Source organism: Dendrobates tinctorius, unplaced genomic scaffold (assembly GCF_039654945.1).
Source record: "Dendrobates tinctorius isolate UK_male_01 unplaced genomic scaffold, ASM3965494v1 ptg000058l, whole genome shotgun sequence".
Classification (NCBI taxonomy): Eukaryota; Metazoa; Chordata; class Amphibia; order Anura; family Dendrobatidae; genus Dendrobates; species Dendrobates tinctorius.
Genome location: NW_027361726.1, coordinates 22,070,549 through 22,086,059, shown reverse-complemented (window position 1 = coordinate 22,086,059; position 15,511 = coordinate 22,070,549). Strand labels below are relative to the sequence as shown.

At 45.7% G+C, this 15,511-nt stretch overlaps 1 long non-coding RNA gene across 1 annotated transcript; it reads right to left on the bottom strand.

Annotated features, from left to right (window-relative positions):
- Window positions 1-12,644: 12,644 nt before the first annotated feature.
- On the bottom strand, window positions 12,645-14,330 carry LOC141092235 (uncharacterized). Its single transcript, XR_012232722.1, has 3 exons — window positions 13,143-14,330; window positions 12,818-13,071; window positions 12,645-12,716 (listed from the first exon to the last, which is right to left on the bottom strand). It is a non-coding gene; the product is annotated as an uncharacterized lncRNA (long non-coding RNA).
- Between the last annotated feature and the right edge of the window lie 1,181 nt (window positions 14,331-15,511).

Sequence of the window (15,511 nt, the reverse complement as noted above, 5' to 3'; positions counted from 1 at the left end):
TTGTGTGTGGCCTCCACGTGCCTGTATGACCTCCCTACAACGCCTGGGCATGCTCCTGATGAGGTTGCGGATGTTTCCTGAGGGATCTCATCCCAGACCTGGACTAAAGCATCCGTCAACTCCTGGACAGTCTGTGGTGCAACATGACGTTGGTGGATGGAGCGAGACATGCTGTCCCAGATGTGCTCAATCGGATTCAGGTGTGGGGAACGGGCAGGCCAGTCAATAGCTTCAATGCCTTCATCTTACAGGAACTGCTAACACTACAGCCACATGAGGTCTGGCATTGTCCTGCATTAGGAGGAACCCAGGGCCAACCGCACCAGCATATTGTCTCACAAGTGGTCTCAGGATTTCATCTCGGTACCTAATGGCAGTCAGGCTACCTCTGGCGAGCACATGGAGGGCTGTGTGGCCCTCCAAAGAAATGCCACCCTACACCATTACTGACCCACTGCCAAACGGGTCATGCTGAAGGATGTTGCAGGCAGCAGATCGCACTCCACGGCCTCTCCAGACACTGTCACGTCTGTCACATGGGCTGAGCGTGAACCTGCTGCCTGCAACATCCTTCAGCATAATCGGTTTGGTAGTGGGTCAGTAATGGTGTGGGGTGACATTTCATATATATATATATGTGTGTCTCAATGATGTGTGTGTGTATATATATATATATATATATATATATATATATATTTTATATATGATGTATTCTATGTGTATATATCTATTCTTTCGTTTCTTTATTAAATGCTAGCTGGAGAGCTCGGCGCTGCCCGGGCATAGTAACTAACTGTGGTTAGTTATAGCAAATTATAATTATCCTCCATCCCATAGTCCTGTGCCCATATACCCACCATACATATTCTCCATCCCATAGTCCCATGCTCATATACCCATCATACATATCCTCCATCCCATGGTCCCATGCCCATATACCCATCATACATATTCGCCATCCCATAGTCCCGTGCCCATATACCCATCATACATATCCGCCATCCCATAGTCGAGTGCCCATATACCCATCACACATCCTCCATCCCATAGTCCCATGCCTATATACCCATCTTTATTATTAAATGCTATCTTTCTTTATTAAATGCTAGCTGGAGAGCCTGGCGCTGCCCGGGCATAGTAACTAACTGTGGTTAGTTATAGCAAATTATAATTATCCTCCATCCCATAGTCCCATGCCCATATACCCACCATACATATTCTCCATCCCATAGTCCCATGCCCATATACCCACCATACATATTCTCCATCCCATAGTCCCATGCCCATATACCCACCATACATATTCTCCATCCCATAGTCCCATGCCCATATACCCATCATACATATCCTACATCCCATAGTCCCATACCCATCATACATATTCGCCATCCCATAGTCCCATGCCCATATACCCATCATACATATCCTACATCCCATACCCATCATACATATTCGCCATCCCATAGTCCCATGCCCATATACACATCATACATATCCTCCATCCCATAGTCCCATGCCCATATACCCATCATACATATCCGCCATCCCATAGTCCCGTGCCCATATACCCACCATACATATCCTCCATCCCATAGTCGAGTGCCCATATACCCATCACACATCCTCCATCCCATAGTCCCATGCCCATATACCCATCATACATATTCGCCATCCCATAGTCGAGTGCCCATATACCCATCACACATCCTTCATCTGATAGTCCCATGCCCATATACCCATCATACATATCCTCCATCCCATAGTCCCGTGTCCATATACCCATCATACATATCCACCATCCCATAGTCCCGTGCCCATATACCCGTCATACGTATCCTCCATCCCATAGTCCAGTGCCCATATACCCATCACACATCCTCCATCCCATAGTCCCGTGCCCATATACCCATCATACACATCCTCCATCTCATAGTCCCGTGCCCATATACCCGTCATACATATCATCCATCCCATAGTCGAGTGCCCATATACCCATCACACATCCTCCATCCCATAGTCCCGTGCCCATATACCCATCACACATCCTCCATCCCATAGTCAACCATTATGACATCATAATGAGCGGCGGGGCTTGCAACCTATGATGACATCAGCGTCGCTATGGCAACCATTATGACATCATAATGAGGGGCGGGGCTTTGATACACACACACTTTTTCCCCATTATGTAGATAGGGGCAAAATTATTTGGTGAATTGGAACACGCGGGGTTAAAATTTCGCCTCACAACATAGCTTAGGACACTCTCGGGGTCCAGACGTGTGACTGTGCCAAATTTTGTGGCTGTAGCTGCGACGGTGCGGATGCCAATCCCGGACATACACACACTTGAGCTTTATATATTAGATGTCAGTCTGATTTTACTGTATCGCAAAATGAATTGCCGGCTTTTGTTAAAAGGACACCGGGTGCGGTTTTCTCGCAAGTCACACGTCTGGTCACACTTGCGATTGTATCTGCCTGAGAAAAACGGATTATGGGATCTGCTCTATAGATTAACATTGGGACGATTGCAATGCGATTTTTTTTTTTTATCGCATTGCACTCGTCCGTTTTTGTCGCTAGCGTGACTCCGGCCTATCCGGCTGACTGGGATTTGTCTCTTGTTGATGGTGGTCTCTCACTTTCGGTCATTACATTGTATCCAGACGATCCCTCCTCGATATCCTCCCTCCAGCCTCTTGCGCTAATCATGTTCTGATAGCGGCTGAGTCACCTCCATCTGCACCAGATCCCTGGTGGCCAGATAGACGGGCTGTCCGTGCCTGATCCTCAGACCACACGCTGATATTCCGGCAGCTTTATGAGGCGCAGACGACTGCTCCGCACACTTCAACTTTCCTTTTCAATTATCCAGAAGCTGTCAATGTGACAATTCGTTTCTGCAGGGTCAGGGCGGCGGGCGGGCGAGCCGCTGAAGCGCTCTTCTCTTTTAGGAAAAAGAATATTTCTATATATAAAAAAAAACTTTAACACAATTTCTTTTTTCTTTTATCAGAAGTTTCCATTTTATTTCTTTATAGCTCTTTCTACTGCAAAACTAGTGATGTCTTCTTAAAGGGACCAAGCGCTGTTAATGGGCGAGCTGCTGGAAATATGGGACCCTTTATGGGACGTGTATAGATAAGCTTAGGAAGCACAGCAGCAGAAGAGGTCATCATCGAGCTTGTTACTGGCCCTAGATTTTCTGGAACTTAGTTCATGAACCAGGAAGATTTGGATGATCCATGCTACACGTTTTATCCGCCCTTCACCCAGATTGTGCACATTCCTTCCCCTAGATTTTTTTTTTTACACTGGGTGAATATGGGGCTGAATCACAACATCCACAATGATTACAGATTTTATCTGATAGTATTGTTTGTAATATGCGCCCCTTAATATAACCAGCTCTCGTGCGTCACTACAGAAGGTGCATAGTTTAGGATGTTGTGAATTGTCGTGGTGAAACTGACATAAGGCCCCCATGTTGGTAGAGCCAGGCAACCAGCTGATGCAAAAGAGGGTTTCTCAACTGTCCCCCGACAGACGATGACAAGGAGAGAAGAATCGGGCAAATTGGATCAAATATCAGAGGAGACTGCAATGGGAAGAACACAGGGGTCTGCAGGGGGAGGGGGAACACAGAGGTCTGCTTGAGGGAGAATGGAGGGGTCTAGAGTAGAATTGAGCAGTCACAGGAATTTTATTCCAGTGGTCACTTCAGTAAACCGTGGCTGCCGGCCCAGAGTCCTGCAAACCTTCTCCTATCTGCCAACACAGCTACTTATTAGAAGAAGCACCACAGATGCCAGCAAGCAAGAGGAGGTTCACAGGGCTCCAGGCCAGCATGCAGTGAACACCGTGCACCTCTGGACAGGGGTGCTGCATATACTGTATGTATGCTCAACTTTAGAGGGGTATGGGGATGAAGAAGGGGGAGTCTGGAAAAGGGGGGCAGTGGGATTTCGAGAGGCCAGAGACGTTTGGAGCAGGGTGACAGTGGGGTCTCCCATAAGCTTATTCTCCTCTCCCCGCAGAGAACACTTGAATGCAGTTGAGGTGGATGTTCTTGTGTTTGGGGGATGTTGGAGGAGGTAGATTTTGGGTAAATATGTGTGTTCTCACGGCCATCAGGTGTTTGATCACATTTGCGTGCTCTTCCTGGTCGGAGATTGATGTGACTGATGATGGTCTTCCGTTTCGGCTATCATTTCATGTCCTAAAGTCTGCTCTGTCTGTAAGCCATGCTCCAGTCTTGTTCTGCCCACCAACTCTTACTTTTTTTTCATGACCATAATGGGTCTTCCCTGTGCCCCCCCCCCCCCCCCCCTCCATCCCAGCAGCTCCTAGGGAAATGGTGAATATTGGGTCCGATTCTGGCAATCGTATTTGATACTTTTTGATCCAATTAAGAAAATGAAGTGCGGAGAAGTCGAGGCAATGGCGACAAGTAATTGGTTTCAGAGGGATTCGAAAGAAGTGAGACACGGATCTGACGCTGAGGTTAACTGATTCATCAGCAGCCTTGTTCTATGGTGGGGGCTACGTGTCTCCCAACTTCTCCAGCATCTGCTCGTAGCTACTGTCAGTCCCAAGTCCTCCTCTCCAGACCTCCAAAACACAAGGTATACAAAGCCCAAGAGGCATGTAATTCTTCCACAAGAAAAAGTAAATGAACCTTAATAGTGATACGCCTCATTAAACGTATATTGGCTTATTAACTGATTCTTCCTGGGGGTGCTAGAGCGCAGCATACAGTAAAGCGTCCACTCACATGACTTCTGATCCTTTCTCTTATTGGCCATGTACAGTGTGGCATGGGTGTCTTGTGCCGCTCTGGAGTGGGTACACGACTAATACCACCACTGATCCTGTCATTTAACCCATTAATCGCCACCGTCATGAGTGACCACACCATGATAAGTGGGCCCTCTTCTGTCAGGTCAAATGATTTCCAATGACGGGCACAGAGACTGTGGACCGAGAAAGACCACAAGTCCCGTCAGTACACTAAAGTGATCATGAAAAACAAAAATGGTGGAGGGTTAGATAAATATGGCTGCTTCCTTCCAATAACAGCACCATCCCTATTTAGAGGTTGTGACCGGTATTCCAAATTAGCCCTCTTTATGTGAATGGGCATGAGCTGCAAATCCCCACAAAGGCCTGTGGACAGGGGTGGTGCTGTTTTTGGAAGAAAGCAGGCATGTTGTTCTAATCTCGTACAGCACCTTTAAAGGGATTGGTTCTTTTTAAAAACGATCAACCTTGGAATTTACCTCTCTGTTCTCAAGAATGAATGGATTACCAATTCTCTCGTTTTACTGCTCGTTGCCTAGGTTACCAGCCACCTCTGCAGTCTCTTGCAGTTGGTCGGTTTCCTAGTGCTGTTCTGCTGTCGAGATCGCTGGGTCCAGCCAGCTTCAGTCCCGCTGCGCTCCTCCTATGCTGCAGAGGTAAAGGTGTCTCTGCGCAGAATGGCCCGAAATGTTGATCAACCAGGCAAGCAGGTGGCAGAGGAGCGGGTGCACTCCTGAAGACGGCAATTGAGACAACTCCTTTAAGAATAAAAATGAAATGTAATGAAAAATAGCAAGAACAAAAAATTATTTACTACATTAAACTATTTCTTGTGGCAGCATCACAAAAAAAAACCACGGATTCACCATCCATAATCCCCTGAAGAGTAACGGCTGCTAAAAAATGCACAGAGGCAAAAATAGGATATAGATATAGTGATGAATTATTATAGCGGTGCATCCCTGCCCCCCAAACCCTACACCTAAAATATCTCTTCTTACTTCTGGACCCTCAGCTCGGGATTTGCCCCTCCGCTCATTAGATCAGACCCTGTCTATATGAGCATAAATCATTAGTGAAGAGCCGCCTACCTGGCAGATTCAGGTCCCGATATTCCCAACAGGCATGACAACTTCCACAGAAAAACTGCGCGGAGATTCCAAACTCTTCCATAGGCCGCAGCTGACATATGGAGCAGCATAAGCTTTATCTGCCGCAGCCTCCACATTCTATTACCAGCGGCTGCAAGTGTGCAGCATCACGGGGGCCCAGCCGCTCAGGAGTCGCATCACATTATAGGCTTAGATACACAGCTCGGCACACAGGATAGAATTAGATACACAGCTCAGCAGACAGTATCACTCAGGAGAGGATTAGATACATGGCTCAGCAGACAGTATCACTCAGGAGAGGATTAGATACACGGCTCAGCAGTCAGTATCACACAGGATGGGATTAGATACATGGCTCAGCAGACAGTATCACTCAGGAGAGGATTGGATACACGGCTCAGCAGTCAGTATCACACAGGATAGGATTAGATACACGGCTCAGCAGACAGTATCACTCAGGATAGGATTAGATACACGGCTCAGCAGACAGTATCACTCAGGATAGGATTAGATACACGGTTCAGCAGACAGTATCACTCAGGATAGGATTGGATACATGGCTCAGCAGACCGTATCACACAGGATAGGATTAGATACACGGCTCAGGATAGGATTAGACACAGCTCAGCAGAAGGTATCACAGGATAGGATTAGATACACAGCGCAGCAGACAGTATCACAGGAAAGGATTAGATACACAGCTCAGCAGACAGTATCATAGAGGAAAGGATTAGATACACGGCTCAGGATAGGATTAGACACACAGCTCAGAAGACAGTATCACACAGGATAGGATTGGATGCACAGCTCCGCATACCGTATCACACAGGATAGGATTAGATACACGGCTCAGGACAGGATTAGATACACAGATCAGGAAACAGTATCACATAGGATTAGATAGTTCAGAATACAGTATCACACAGGATAGGATTGGATGCACAGCTCAGCATACCGTATCACAGGATAGGATTAGATACACGGCTCAGGACAGGATTAGATACACAGCTCTGCAGACCGTATCACACAGGATAGGATTAGATACACGGCTCAGGATAGGATTAGACACAGCTCAGCAGACAGTATCACACAGGATAGGATTAGATACACAGCTCAGCATACCGTATCACACAGGATAGGATTAGATACACGGCTCAGGACAGGATTAGATACACAGCTCTGCAGACAGTATCACACAGGATAGGATTGGATACACGGCTCAGCAGACCGTATCACACAGGATAGGATTAGATGCACAGGCTCAGCAGACAGTATCACACAGAATAGGATTAGATACCCGCTTCAGCAGACAGTATCACACAGGATAGGATTAGATACACGGCTCAGCAGACAGTATCACACAGGATAGGATTAGATACACGGCTCAGGACAGGATTAGATACACAGCTCTGCAGACAGTATCACCCAGGATAGGATTGGATACACGGCTCAGCAGACCGTATCACACAGGATAGGATTAGATACATGGCTCAGCAGACAGTATCACACAGGATAGGATTAGATGCACAGGCTCAGCAGACAGTATCACACAGAATAGGATTAGATATCCGCTTCAGCAGACAGTATCAGACAGGATAGGATTAGATACACGGCTCAGCAGACAGTATCACACAGGATAGGATTAGATACAGAGCTCAGCAGACGGTACCATACAGGATAGGATTAGATACACGGCTCAGCAGACAGTATCACACAGGATAGAATTGGATACACAGCTTAGCAGACCGTATCACACAGGATAGGATTAGATACACAGCTCCGCAGACGGTACCATACAGGATAGGATTAGATACACAGGCTCAGCAGACAGTATCACACAGAATAGGAATAGATACATAGCTCAGCAGACAGTATCACACAGGATAGGATTAGATACACGGCTCAGCAGACAGTATCACACAGGATAGGATTAGATACACGGCTCAGCAGACAGTATCACACAGGAGAGGATTAGATACACAGCTCCGCAGACGGTACCATACAGGATAGGATTATATACACAGGCTCAGCAGACAGTATCACACAGAATAGGAATAGATACATAGCTCAGCAGACAGTATCACACAGGATAGGATTAGATATACGGCTCAGCAGACAGTATCACACAGGATAGGATTAGATACACGGCTCAGCAGACAGTATCACACAGGATAGGATTAGATACACGGCTCAGCAGTCAGTATCACACAGGGGAGGATTAGATACACACCTCAGCAGTCAGTATCACACAGGAGAGGATTAGATACACGGCTCAGCAGACAGTATCACACAGGAGAGGATTAGATACATGGCTCAGCAGACAGTATCACACAGGATAGGATTAGATACACGGTTCAGCAGTCAGTATCACACAGGATAGGATTAGATACACGGCTCAGCAGTCAGTATCACACAGGATAGGATTAGATACACGGTGCAGCAGACAGTATCACACAGGAGAGGATTAGATACACGGCTCAGCAGTCAGTATCACACAGGATAGGATTAGATACAAGGCTCAGCAGACAGTATCGCACAGGATAGGATTAGATACACGGTTCAGCAGTCACTATCACACAGGAGAGGATTAGATACACGGCTCAGCAGTCAGTATCACACAGGATAGGATTAGATACACGGTGCAGCAGACAGTATCACACAGGAGAGGATTAGATACACGGCTCAGCAGTCAGTATCACACAGGATAGGATTAGATACAAGGCTCAGCAGACAGTATCGCACAGGATAGGATTAGATACACGGTTCAGCAGTCACTATCACACAGGAGAGGATTAGATACACGGCTCAGCAGTCAGTATCACACAGGGGAGGATTAGATACACGGCTCAGCAGACAGTATCACACAGGATAGGATTAGATACACGGCTCAGCAGACAGTATCACACAGGAGAGGATTAGGCCTGTTTCACACATCAGTTTTTTCAAATCAGTCAAAATCCGCCAAAAAGTGAAAATGGCGGATCTGCTAAAAATGTGTAAAAACGGATGCCAGCTGATGGTACGGATCCGTTTTTTGACGGATCCGCTATACGGATTTTTGTACGGATCCGTTCCATCCGCTGGCATCCGTGTTTTCCATCCGTTGGATCCGTTTTTCCACACCTCCAAAATGGGATGCTCCCAAATATGATTGGCTCTTGGAAAATGCTCCCAAATGTGATTGGATCCTGGAAACTAGGGAAAACTATATCCAGGGTGTTGTAATACAATATCTTTGAAAGGTTTTAGAGCTAGTGGCAGCGATGGAAGGAGTTATTGCGAGGATTAACAGCTTCTGTGTGGACTTTGATCTTCACTGCAATCGGTTGGCAATTATTGCTCTGCAGAGTGAGAAAAGAAGACTGCAAAACCTACGTTGGAGAAGGAAGAGACGACGGCAGTGGATTCATCCGATAAATGCACAGAGATTTACCCTTGGTGTGTTTTCTACACTATACCTGGAATTGAGGGATAATCCGGACAAGTTCTTCAACTATGTGCGCATGAGACAGGACCTGTTCGGGATATTGGTGGAGCGTGTTGGAGCACAAATCCGGAGAAGGGACACCTACATGCGCTTTTCTATTTCACTGGCGGAGCGTTTGATGGTGACCCTTCGGTAAGTAATCTATTTTTTAAAAGGTTTCAGATTCTGCAGACTTGGCTTGTAGTTTGTATTAATTTTACTTTTTTCCCTTTTTTTTACAAGTTTCCTGGCATCTGGAGAATCCTTCACCTCCCTCCATTACCAGTTCCACCTTGGGATTTCAATGATATCTGGAATTGTACAACAGATCTGCCGGGCGTTGTGGGATTGTCTACAGGAGGAATACATCCCACAGCCAACACAGGAGTGGTGGTTGGAGATTGCCGACAACTTTCAACAAATCTGCCAGTTTCCAAATTGCGTTGGTGCTGTAGATGGGAAGCATATCAGGATTGTGAAACCCATCGGATCTGGATCACAATTTTACAACTACAAGAAATTCTTCTCCATTGTACTTATGGCCATTGCAGATGCCAACTGCAAATTTATTGCCGTGGACATTGGTGCATATGGGCGTTCAAACGATTCTCAGGTCTTCAAGATGTCCGCAATGGGCCGTCGTTTGTATGGAGACAATTTTGACTTCCCACCTCCAAGACCACTCCCTGGAACAACAGGCCCACCAATGCCATTTATGTGCGTTGGCGACGACGCATTTCAGCTGTCCAAACACCTTCTCAAGCCATATGGTAGTCGTGGATTGACACACCGCAAAAAAAAAATTAACTATCGATTGACCAGAGCGCGAAGAGTGGTGGAGTGTGCTTTTGGGATTTTAACTGCTGTTAACGGCCATAAAAATGAAAACAGAGACTGTGGATGAGGTGGTGAAGGCATGTGTCATCCTGCACAACTTTGTACTTTCAAAGGAACCTGTTTCCATGGAAGAAAATCTTTCTGGAACCACCTTGTTTGATTATCAGCAGCCAACTGTTCGGAGTACTGGGTCAGTGGCAAGAATGAGGGACACATTTGCAGATTATTTTCTGACACCAGAGGGAAAACTTGACTGGCAAGATGACATGGTATAATTTTTTTTTTATACCAATTGTGGGTAATAAGTGTGTTTTTTTTTTTTTTTTTTACCTTGTACACCACTGGTGTACTTTTGAAATGTTACCAAGTGTTTGTACACCACCGGTGTACTTTTGAAATGTTACCAAGTGTTGTGGTTTTTTTTACCTTGTACACCACCGGTATACTTTGAACCTTTACCAAGAAACAAAGAACAAAAAAGAAACTACACAGTAAAGTTCTTTTTTTAAAAAAAACCTTGTTTATTTGTGAAATTTTCTTTTATTTTTTTGTTAGAAATTTTTTTTATTTTTTTTAGAACAAACAACATTTTTTATTACATCACAAATGCTCGCACTGTTGGATGGAGATACTATCGGAGGGGTTAACAGGGTTGACCACACCGAGGGGGGGTGGAGGACTGGGAAGGAAGTTGGTGAGGATCAGAAGTGGAAGGGGGGGTTGAAAACATGAGGTTGGGACGGGAGTGGATGGACAGAAGAGGTTTGTGGGAACATTGAAAGTGTGTGTGGGGGTGGGTATGGTGAGGGCATTGGGGTATAATGCAATGGGGAAGGAAGGTACTGGGAAGAATGGAATGGGGAACTAGAGAAAGGAGAGGGAGTGGTAGGAGGAGGGATGGTTGGATAGACGGGGGAAGGATAGACGGGGGAAGGATAGACAGGGGGAAGGATAGACGGGGGAAGGATGGACAGGGGGGAGGATGGGATGCTTCAGAGAGTACCTCCACTAGAGCATTGTGACAGGCTTGCATCACACGCATCTGCTGGTGAGTACTTAAACCTTCCATTTGCCGGACAACTGATTAAAAAAAAAATATGTCTCAGCGTCTGGTTTGACTCTGAATTTATCTGTTCCATGTATCTTCTGAGTTCCATGATTCTTTGATTGATCATGGTCAACCCAGAAGATAACTGTTGTCCATAAGTGTGGAAACCCTGCTGGACGGATGAGTTCAGACTCAAACAGTCAGACAAGGTCATCCTTTCCTGATCTCTCAAACGCTGCCGGCCAGAACCAAAAGTTGGTCGAGATGTTGCGGCAGTGTCAGAGGGGTGGGGTAAAGGGTACTGTAAGTCGTCACCAGCAGCTTCATGTGATGAAGTCTGCCCTGCTGCTCCAGTGCTGGTGGAGGGGATAGAGGGACGAGACAAGAGGGAAGGTAGAGAGGGGTCGGATACCTCGATGTGGTCACCGGGGGCGGTCTCACAAGGGATCCCTCCAGAGGGAGGCAACTCAGATGCAGGCTCCCGACTGCTGCAGACGGTGCTAAAAAAAGAGAAAAAAAATAATATTAATATATTGATATTTAATTAAACTTTGCTGAAAAAAAAAATTGGTTAAACATGTAAACATTTGTACTACAGAAATGGTGTGTGGAATATTTACCTTCTGTTCACCATTGTCGACCGGAGGAACGCCAGGGCTCTATAATTTTTATACTGGGTGCTCCTGCGTCCTCCCGATCCACTCGGGGCCTGCATCTCCTTGTTGAAGTCCCTCTTGAAGCGATCCCTGAGCGACCGCCACCGTGTGATAACCCTCTCACCTGTGAAGGAAAAAAACAAAGTGGTTAGTATTCAACACTTCATATGCTGGAATATAAGTTACTGAAATTGGAATACTTACGCACAAAATCCCTGGCCCTCGCATCGAGCTCCTCCCAGTTTTCAACGACCTCCAAACACACCTCATCCCAGAGCCGTCGGCGTGGTATCGGTTTGCCATATTCCACAGCGGCTCCCGTGGTTGCACTGCCTGCATGAGGTCATCCACATCTGTTATCAGAGCCTCTTCCAATGCTCTCTGGGGAGCACGCTGTGAACCTGTGAAGAAAAAAATAAAAGCAAAAAAAAATTATTACATTCAATTCAAACACAAGAGGTTCATTAATCAATCACCCAAATAAAGGGTTACTTACCGTTCGCCGACCACCAGAGGCAGCACCTCGACGACGCTGGGATGTCCTGGGAGTCGCTCTAGTGCGGGCACCAGATTATGAAGACTGTAAAAAAAAAAAAAAATTGGGTTGGATGGATGCGTAGTTATTGTGTGTGCTGTGATTAATGTTTGTGTTGGGTGTATTATGTATGTATGTATGTATGTATGTATGTATGTATGTGAGTTTTTGTATGTGCCAAACTTACACCCTGCGCGCCCCCTCCTTGTATTTCTCCACCCTGCATGTCTCCTCATGGAAGCTCCTCAGCTTCAGCTTCCTGTGAAAACATAATATATGTATATAGGTTAAAAAAAATAAAAAAGTTAAAATACGCGTAAAAAAAAATTAAGATTTAAAAAAAACCAAAACATTATTTACCTCAGTTCGCTGATGATGTGAGGAGGAGCTTTCAGAAGAAGATATTCCTGCGGCCTGGCTTGTGGGTCTACTCTGCTGTGGCCTGGCGGGTCCTTCCTGAAAGGATCTGCAAGTATAAAGACACTTGTTAAGCTACTATACAAAGGATATTAAAAGCTTTCAGGCCTTTATACTTACTGAGAACGAGGTTGTATGGGGATTCTGCTGCGGCCTGGCGGTTCTGCTGCGGTCTGGCTGGTCCTTCCTGAACGGATCTGCAAGTATAAAGACACTTGTTCAGCTACTATACAAAGGATATTAAAAGCTTTCAGGTCTTTATACTTACTGAGAACAAGGTGGTATGGCGGTTCTGCTGCGGCCTGGCGGTTCTGCTGCTGCCTGACGGTTCTGCTGCGGCCTGGCGGGTTCTTCCTCAAAGGATCTGCAAGGAAAGAGAATTTTAATAACATAAAAAAAACCTTCATTGCTATTAATGTGTTTAAATTCCCTGAAAATCTCTCACTCAGAGTGTAACCACACTGTGATTGCAGGTGTGTAATTCCTGAGTATACCTACACTTTGTGTTTGCATGTGTGTTAATTCCCAGAAAAACTCTCACTGAGAGTGTAACCACACTGTGATTGCAGGTGTGTAATTCCTGAATATACCCACTTTGTGTTTGCATGTGTGTTAATTCCCTGAAAAACTCTCACTGAGAGTGTAACCACACTGATTGCAGGTGTGTAATTCCCAAGTATACCCATAGTGTTTGCATGTGTGTGAATTCCATGAAAATCTCTCACCGAGAGTATACCCAAGTGTTTGCCTGTGTGTAATTCCCTGAAACTCTCATCGAGAGTATACCCAAGTGTTTGCATTTGTGTAATTCCCTGAAACTCTCATCGAGAGTATACCCAAGTGTTTGCATGTGTGTAAGTCCCTGAAACTCTCACCGAGAGTATACCCAAGTGTTTGCATGTGTGTAATTCCCTGAAACTCTCACCGAGAGTATACCCAAGTGTTTGCATGTGTGTAATTCCCTGAAACTCTCACCTAGAGTATACCCAAGTGTTTGCATGTGTGTAATTCCCTGAAACTCTCACCGAGAGTATACCCAAGCGTTTACCTGGTTTTAAAATGATACTACAGAGAGTTTTTAAAAACAGTTTTTAAAAAAACAGTGATATACAAGAGAAACACCACATACAATACACAACACAATCACAGCACAATTGCAAATATTATAATAACATTCAGTACACATGCAACAGAAAAACAATTAAAGTATGAAAAAAAAAAAAGCATAATAAAAATGCACACACACACACAGACATGCAACACTGGGATGCCACGAACATACATGCAGGAAGGCAGACCACACACACACACACACACACTCAGAAACACACAGACAAACCACACAAACACAGGCAGACCGAGCCACAAACCCACACAGACATGCCCCACACAAATAGTTTAGGACAATTGCAAATATTGAAATAAAATTACAGTACTATGACGATAAAATTCAGTACACATGCAACAGAAAAACAATTAAAGTATGAGAAAAAAAGCATAATAAAAATACACACACACACAAACATGCAACACTGGGAGGCTACGAACATACATGCAGGAAGGCAGACCACACACACACAAACACGCAGGACACACACACACAGACAGGCCACAGACACACACAGACATGCCCCACACAAATAGTTTTAATACACACACAATTGCAGGCTTTGGTGGCTCGGTAGCAGGCCTCTCCGTCCTGGCTTGGTGCTGGGCAGGTGCTGGCAGGCCTCTTGCAGCTGGGGTATGGCAGGCTGGCAGGCTCTCTCTCTTTCTTCTCAGCTGGGGGTCTTTCTGCTGGGAAGGTGCTGGCTGGCTGGCTGGCTGGCTCTGGCTCTGTCTTCAGTCTGGCTGGTGCCGAATGTCTGGACCCAATGATTAATTAGCCCACCTTTATATAGTTTAGGACTGTCTGGAAAAGTATCTTTTTTTCTGCGCTTGCTCAGTGCGATTTAGCAGATTCCGCAAAATAGCGGATCCGCCGCCCACAGGCGCCCATTCTACCGCATGGCGGATCCGCCGTTGTCCACCATTTTGACGGCGCCAAAAAACATTGCAAGCTCCGTCCACCTCAGACAGAATCCACACGGTATCTTGCGGATCCGCCGAATGGCGGACGTAACGGACGACCATCCGCCAAAATCCGCCACTAATGTATCTCAATGGGAAAAAATGGCGGATCCGCTACAAGAAAAGCGGATCCGCCATTTTCAAATTTTGGCGGATTTTAACTGATGGTGAAAAACTGATGTTTGAAACAGGCCTTAGATACACGATTCAGCAGACAGTATCACACAGGATGGAATTAGATACATGACTCAGAAGACAGTATCACACAGGAGAGGATTAGATACACAGCTCAGCAGACAGTATCATACATTATAGGATTAGATACACGGCTCAGCAGACAGTATCACACAGGATGGGATTAGATACACGGCTCAGCAGACTGTATCACAGGATAGAATTAGATACGTGGCTCAGAAGACAGTATCATACATTATAGGATTAGATGCACAGCTCAGCAGACAGTATATCACAGGATAGGATTAGATACACGGCTCAGCAGACAGTATATCACAGGATAGGATTAGATACACGGCTCAGCAGACAGTATCACACAGGATAGGATTAGAT